This window comes from Myodes glareolus, chromosome 14, assembly GCF_982192425.1.
Source record: "Myodes glareolus chromosome 14, mMyoGla1.1, whole genome shotgun sequence".
NCBI classification, from domain to species: domain Eukaryota; kingdom Metazoa; phylum Chordata; class Mammalia; order Rodentia; family Cricetidae; genus Myodes; species Myodes glareolus.
In genome coordinates this window covers 71,829,245-71,837,753 of record NC_142039.1, presented here as the reverse complement: position 1 = coordinate 71,837,753, position 8,509 = coordinate 71,829,245, and the positions used below count along the sequence as shown (strand labels likewise).

The 8,509-nt window shown below is 47.0% G+C and overlaps 1 pseudogene; it reads left to right on the top strand.

The window, feature by feature from the left end:
- The first annotated feature begins 944 nt into the window (after positions 1 to 944).
- Positions 945 to 7,488, top strand: LOC125408923 (actin, cytoplasmic type 8-like; annotated as a pseudogene).
- The last annotated feature ends 1,021 nt before the right edge of the window (positions 7,489 to 8,509 follow it).

Below are 8,509 nucleotides of genomic sequence, written 5' to 3'. Positions count from 1 at the left end.
AGAACATATGAGAACACCTGACACCAACTTCAGGCCCCCACATTTGGGCACATATACATGCACATACAGAAAATAGTTTTTAAGCTATTTCTGATTTTAGAATCTAAAACTCTTGCTGGTCTTCTTTCTTTAAACAGAGCTTATGGAACATAGCTTGCATTGAATATTCAGAGGAATCAACCACAGACACATTCCCATATGATTCCAAAGCAGACGGACCTCTTCTGCCCTCTTACCAACTCATGCCCCGACACTATGCCTCGTGGAATCCTGTCTCTGTGCTCATTGTCATGATACTGCGGTGACATTTCTTGCTGTCAGAGGATCCATCTACTTACCCAGCTTCGACTTCCAATTTTTGGTATCATAGGAATTAGAAAACTCCACCCAAGAAAATTATGCATGAAGTGTGAATAAGCTCTCCGGAAGTGATTTTATATGATTGAGAGTCAGAGGTCTATTTCACAGAGCACCTTGAACCCCTTGAACCGTTCAAGAAACTCTCTCTTCGCTTTGATTGCCTCTGATGTGGAGAGGAAAGGACTCCAGGTGGCTGAAGTACGATGCAGAAAATGAACGCAGCATGCCTACCCAACATGCCTTAAGAGTTTCTGCAATGGGAATGAGCTGCACACTCAATCAGGAAAAAAGACTGACACCAATACATTCTACAACCATCAGTAGGCATTCCACAGACTTACTGGAGGTTTCCATAATAAAATATAATGAGAAATACTTTCATCAAATCCTTACTGCCCTGGAGTGGGTACGGAGGGACAGGGATAAATAACCCAGAAGGAATGAACCTATTTTGTTGTGTGCATTCTACTCTTGCTGAAGAACTGACATTGCATAAGGCATGAGGCTCTGCAGGGAATTCTGGGAGGCATGTAACTCTGTATGAGAGTCAGATTGCACATAAATAATTAGAATGAAATCAACACATGTGTGAGGGTTGGGGCTGTAATTTTTCAGGCCCAAGAAACACTAGCAATTTAAGTTGGAATATCAGCCACAGGGGATAGGCTCCTCCTTCATGTGCAGTGAGAAGCAAAGGCCATGAAATTGTGTCTGTGCATGTGTTGCTGGATATGGGGTTACTCACTCCCCCTGCCTGGGTTTTCCCTGCCAGAGCCACTCACTCCCCTGCCCAGGTTCTGTCTGCCAGAGCTGGCCTCGGTCTGTCTTTGATCGGACTATGCTTGTTTTACTGGCACCTGGCAGATTCTCCATACCCCTCTCTTGGTTTTTGTTACCAAACGGCCTACAGACATTTACTTTAAGTAAGTGTTCACTTATCACTGACTTTTAAAACTGAGCCTTTCATTGCAAAGTGATGTAAGCCCATGGTTTAAAAAAAAAAATCAAAGAGTAAAAATAGACCCACATTTAAAAGCAAATCTGTTTTACCTCAGCCCCTCCAACACACACTCCATAATACACCCATCAATTCCCAGCGTGTCCTTCCAGAGAGATCTGCATACATGAACAGGCAAACAGTTCCCTTCTTACACCGATCACAGCAGCCTCCATGCTTGTTCTCCTCCTGCCTGTAGTCAGTGTTTGTTCCCAAGAGATGTGAGCAAGTGTCTGCTTACCGCAGAAAGGAAACCGACAACAGAAGAAAGCACAGCTGCCACCAAAGCACAACTAGGTGGAGTTCAATGGGAGTGACTTAGAGGAGCATGGGGGAGGGGCAGCTACAGGGGCAGGAATGGGAGAGGGGCAGCTACAGGGGCAGGAATGGGAGAGGGGCAGGAATGGGAGAGGGGCAGCTACAGGGGCAGGAATGGGAGAGGGGCAGGAATGGGAGAGGGGCAGCTACAGGGGCAGGAATGGCTGAAAAGCAGCTGCATCACCAAAGCCCACCCTAGCATGGCTGACAGTTCACAAAGCTGGGAACCTGGAGCACCCAGCACAGCCCGCAGGCAGCTCGTCAGGTCAGAGAGTGTTCTTTCTAGGTTGGGCTGAGCCACTTCTAGGCAGCTCAGCTGGTCTCTGCTTCTTCCAGGAACAGTGGCTGATGTGGGCACCATGGGGGCACTCAGCTCATCTCCACTATCTATTCTTGGGAAGGAAGCTATCCAGTGAATCTAGTCAGTCTCAGGGACTTCCTGAGGTTTATGAATTGTTATTTCTCCAGTTTAATAATTTTTCCTGAGGATAAAATGCTCCCCGCCTCCCTCAGAATACCCTGTTATCTTACCTCCCTCCCAGCATCCTGTGTCCTCCGTGATGAAAGATTTATCTCAGAGAACATTGTTACACAATAATTGGCTTTCTTGAAGATGAAGCTAACTCTACACTGAATAGGCTCGAACTACCTCCCATGGTCTTGGTGGGGAGGAATTCTAAGCCACATGCTGGAGATGGTAACAGGACTGTGTGCCCCTCCACCTCAAATGAGCTCTGCACCCTCCCTTGCTGAACTCATGGATTCAGCATCAAGTCACCTCAGAGATGAGTCTTCTCTGGTCTAAGAAGTACCCTCTTTCCCACTCCACATGACTTCTTCACTACATGGAATGTAGAGTTCACCTATTTCACCTGCCCTTTATGTATAGCTCATCATTAGTCTCTTCTCATGAGACAGGGAGCTCCATGGGGGCCAAGGCTCTGATGATCTGACCACAGATATATTCCTGGCACTCAGCAGGTGCTGCCCCATGGTAGATATTCTTTGTCCTCCGTGAGTAAATAGTACGACCCTGCCTACAAAGCTCACTGGCTTCCCAAGGGAGGATAGGTGGGGTGCTAGGAGATGGCTGGGATAAGAGTGGACCCCAATTTACAGATGGATAAGTAGGTTTTGGTCTCATAGGAGACCACTGGTGAAGTCAAAGGTACAATTCAACATGACCCCAAGACCCAAGTCCCTTTTCCCTGCAGGAAATACCAAGTCATGATGATTGAATCTCAGCATCCAAAATGCCAGACCCTGTTTTCAAATAGAATGTCCACTTAACAAAAGTCCCCAAAGGTCCACGACTCCTTCATACTCTTTCAGTTAAGACTAAAGATGTGCCCCAGGTCACTTCAGGAAGCAACAGGTCTCTCAACAGACACAAGCCACCCTCTCTATATTTACACCTCCATTGCCATCCAGGCTGCCTATTTCCTTGAGTCAGTGACAAATACAATGAGGCAAGTCAATCTGTGACATATTCCCTGGGTGTTGTCACCCTGCATGATACAACATACACTGCAACTACATAGTCAAGGGTGGAGAGGAACGGCCCAGAGTGAATCCTGCCCCTCCACAGATGTACCCAGCCTTCTGGGGACGGCCACGTTAGCTGGCCCACTGGGAGACATGCCAGGCCAGCTACACGTGAGCAAAGGGCTACTCCCTAGACAGCAGCGGCTCCCCTCTGCAATGTGCTGCACAAGCTACATCCATCCTCACGGATGAGTCTAATCCCACTGTGGACATCATCTAGTGAGCCGAAACTGTATTGACCATTTGGGGTAGCCTCCCCACTAAGACCATTCTGAGAATAGAGAGAGGTGTCACAATATTTACACAGGAATTTCAGGGCTATTCCAGGCAAACCAAGCATATTCCAAATTAACAAATCTGCTGTCTGGATGTATTTCTAAGCCTGGATCTTTTTGCCAAAGGCTCACTACACTGCACATCTCCCACTGCCTCCGTTTATTTATTTTAAAAATTCCTAAGCTCTTTCATAGTCATATAATATTCTTGGGGGCCCTGAAAACAAGCAGAATCCCTACTTTAGAAATGAGGGCACAGTGGTAAGGTAAGGCAAGGACACTCACCCAACCCACATAGAAGGCAGTGGTGGAGAGGAAAGGGGAAGTCAAACCCAGTAAATAAACTAATTCTGCATCCTTTTCCACTGCCATGCTGACATACAGAAGGGTCAAGACAGAAAACCAGCCTGTTTCGAAGACTCCAGATAAATTCCCTAGGAAATCAATTGACCATTATTCAATAAGAAACCCCCAGACAAAGGAATTCTTTCTCCATCTATTAGGGTTTGAATATGAAATGTCTTCCATAGACTCAGCTTTGAATGCTTGCTCCCCAGATGGTGGTGATATTTGGGGAGACTGTGGAGCCTTCAGGCTGTGAGACCTAAGAGACAGAAGTAGGTCACTAGTGGCCAACCTTTGATGACAAGGTGACCCTGCCACTCTCTGTGCTTCCTGGTCTGCTGTGATGTGCATAACCTCTGCCACACACTCCCAGCACCACGAGTTCCTCTGCCGCCCTTCCCCATCATGACAGACTGAACCCCTCTAAAACGGTGAGCCAAAAATTAATCTACTCCCCCTCCTTAAGGTGTTTCTGCCAGATCCCAGGACCACAGTGGCATAAAATCAGGAAACAGACTACTTCAACAATTCCTAGGGCTTTAACTTATGTCACTTAGAAGCAGGGTGATACAAGCACTCAGAGATGCACACGCCATCACATGTAAGTCAATCCACAACAGCACGCATAACCAACACATCTCTCTGATCATTGCTGGTCTCATTCCAGAGCATGGCTGAGCATCATCATCCTGGAGGCAAGAATCTGTGTCACACAGAAACCCTGGTCTTAACACAGTTCCTGGTACAAACAGGTCCTCAATAAATTATGGAAGAATAAACACACACATGTCTGGGGATGAGGCTGCATAGAAATGCATTTGTCTCTGCTACTTGTTATGTTATGCGGCTTTCTGTTAATGACAAAAGACCTGAGAAAAATCAACCTAACAGGAATAATGGCTTGTTCTGGTTCAGTTCTGGATATGAAGTCATGGTCACTGGATTCTTTAGCCATGGACCTGTGGTAAGATGGAAGGTCTGGGAAAGAATGTGGTAAAGCAAAGCTGCTTACCTCACGGGCAGCTAGGAAGGAAGCGAAGAGAGAGGAAAGGGTGGACTTCAAAGTAACCTTCAAGGCCACACCCCAACGACCTAACTTCTTCTACTATCTCCCACCTGCTCCGAAGCCTGATGACCAAGCCATTACCCTGTAGCTCTTTGGGGACATTTAAGATCAACCCATGATGACTAAGGATAAACTATAATTATCTATCCATGTAAAACTTGAAAGTAAATTACAGTCTGGTTTAGGCTTTGATATCAGTTGGTTTCTCCATTGATAGCTGAAGGGCAAAATGCAGGAAATGAAGGAAAGGGGAAGGGGCTGCAGACCTTTCTACCTCACTCAATGAATACAGTGAACACAGGAATCCGTGCTTCTGAGCAGTAGCCTTTGGAAGGCGGCCTAGGAGGTGACAAGCAGACTTGGTGATCCTGAAGCTGTGGGGTACAGACTGTGTCCCCTGGGGAAGAGTTCCTGAGGCTGAGATGAGCCCAGAAAGGGTCACAGCAGGACACAGGGTGAAGAGAGAGGGAGTACAGAGAACAGAAGAAGAATGATGGGCTTCACAGGCAAGGAATTGTAATTTACTGTTCACAAGCCACCGGGGTAATTCCATCTGTTTTACTGTTCTCTGAACTATAAAAGCAAAGCAAACACATCCAGGACTGCTTCTCCAGGCCTGGAAATCCTCTCCTTTATGGTTAGGGGGTTTTGCTCAGAGCCACAAAAACTACGGCACCTAATGTAGAGACACTGTTTTCCCAAGAACTCTCTTGCTAGTCTTTTATAGAGCACAGGCCCCAGAAAATCTCCCTGGAAGGGACCATGGCCTGTGTACCAGGGAAGACCATGGATCCAAGAAGCTGGAGCAATGAAAGAGCCGGGCTCTGCCTCGGGATCTGCCATTCATTAGACGGCAGGCACCCTGGCAAGCCACTGCATTTCTTTGAGCCTGGGTTTCCTACATGTTAAACAGCCGTGACAATGGCATTGGCTCAGAGGCAGTGATGACAACATCATGAGACACACAGGGAGGGCTGTTTCCTGACCTCGAAGCATGTACACTAGAGTCACCTATTTAAAGGATTCAAAAACATCTGAGGTTTTGTCTGAAGATAAATGTTTCTCGAATATTAAAAATTAAGATTAAGAAACCAGAGTCAGACTCTTAGCAAACAGTGAGCATGTCTAGCAGACTAATGTTGAGTTGAACCCTAATTAACACACTGCCCTGCCTTGCCCAGATAGACAATAACTCTCACTCTGCTCCATAAAGATGGGCATTTTTATGGGGAAGAAAACAAGACTGGGTGAGTACAAGTCTACACAAATATCTGGGTCTCTGTCCAGAGGCAGGCCCAGACGCGACTTGGTTGCATGTCTCTGCGAATACAGCCCAAAGAGTTTTGAGCTGGTCGGTCATGACTAAGTGGCCAGATGTGAGCCGGTCTGCCCTGACTAAATGGCCAGATGTCATTCTTTCCTCTGGGACTGAGACTATCCTTATAGTACTCTGTAGAGAAATCTCAGGCTCCATCTCTGCTGCTGAGCTACACTGTGCATCTTTTCGCACAGCAGAAGAAACCACCATGCTCATCACTGATAATGGCTCTGACATGTGCAAAGCAGTTTCGCTGGTGACAAAGCTCCTGGTGCCATGTTCCCCTCCATTGCTGGGTGTCCATTCCCCAACACCAGTATCATGGTACGCATGGGCCAGAAGGACTCCTATGTATGTAGGTGGTGAGACCCAGGCAAGAAGGGTTTTCTAACCCTGAAGGACTCTAGCAAGATGTCACTGTCACCAACCGGGACAACATGGAGACCATCTGACACACCTTCTACGACAAACTTCACAGGGCCCCTGAGGATCGCCTGGTGCTTCTGATTGAGGCACCCAAGACCCCAAAGCTAACAGAGAGAAGAGAGAAAATGTTTGAAACCTTCAGCACCCCAATCACGTATGTGGCCATTCAGGTGGTGCTGTCCCTGTATGTCTCTGGGAGAAACCTCTGGCATTGCCACGGACTCTGGTAACCAGGACACATATACAGTGCCCATCTACCAGAGTGATACCCTTTCCCATGCCATCTTTCGTCTGACAGACCATCTCATGATGATCCTACCAAGCAGGGCTACAGCTTCACCATCATGGCTGTGTGAGAATTGGTGAGTGACATTAAGGAGAAGTCATGCTATGCTGTCCTGGATTCAGAGCAGGAAATGGCTACTGCTGCATCCTCTCCCTCTTTGGAGAAGAGTTAAAAGCTGCCTTATGGGTGGGTGATCACCATCATCAATGAGCAATTCCAGTGTCCAGAGGTGATGGTCTTCCTGCCCTCCCTCCTGCACATGGAGTCCTGTGGCATCCATGAGACTGCCTTCAACTCCACCATGAAGTGTTATGTGAGCATCTTCAAGGATCTGTACGCCAATACAGTGCAGTCTGTGACACAACCACATACCCAGGCATTCCTGCCAGGAAGAGTGATCACATTCTAGCACCCAACACAATGAAGAGCAAGAGCATCGCTCTCTCTGAGGGTGAGTACCCATTCAGGATTGGCAGCTCCATCCCGGGTTCCCTGTGGATCAGCAAGGAGTATGGCGAGTGGGGCCCCTCCATCATCCACTGCACATGCTAGCTGGACTAAGCAGGTCCCAGGCATCTGTTACATGAACTTGATCACCTGGTGACTGGGGAGCACGCTGTGCAAGAGAAGTCCCCAACCTGGTGGACATCATGCAGTGTTCCATGCAGGGTATTACTAACTGGCAGCTGACAGTTCCTGGATTTCTCGAGGCTGCTGGGTTTCCGCCTTGCCGACCTAATGGGGAAGGCGCGAGGTCAGAGCCTTGGGACCAAGCTTCTGTTGCAGCGTTTCCCCTCCTGATCACCATAGATTATTGGCTAGAAGTAGGAAGTTTGCACTTACAACTGTAAATTCATTCATCCTTTAAATTTACGTGATGTTTTTGTGCTCAATTCTTTAAGAAATGACGAATATTGTTTTTCAATCCTTAAGTGAGAACATTAGGACCCAGAAACACATCATTGTCCAACAAAAAATAAAAGGGCTGCAATAAAAAGAGAAAGAGAAAACTTATTCCATCTTAGACGCAAATACATGGCTCCACTTGGACATTAAGTCTGAAAATAATACAGTGACATGTGAAGTGCTGGCTCTGAGCAGCAAACACACTGCCAAGCAGGGACTTCATCTCTCCTAACGTGCATTTTCTGTGTCCATATAGATATCTCTCGGCTCATCACTGAGACTGGTAAAAATAAGCATTTTCCCAGGTACCCATGACAGTGTAGAAGAGTCTCATCTAGCTAGAGACTTCATGATGTCTCTCAACATGGGACAATCTTCAAGTTCACTAGCATATTAAAAGACAACACACACCCTGCATTTGTTAAACGTACGTATTTTTGGAAAGCTGATATTCAAAGAAAACCGTATACAGTAGTCAATGTTGAAAAGGGTCCCTACAGCATTTCTGCAGGAGACAGGGACCACTCAGGACGGAGGAGAGCCTGGAAGAGGCAGACCATGCCAGCCTTACTCTCTGGGCATTCAAGCAGGCCTGTGAGTGTCTCTAAACAAGAACTCCCAGGCTCTCAGAAGAACACAGTACTCATCATTTAGAATTGAACTTGTA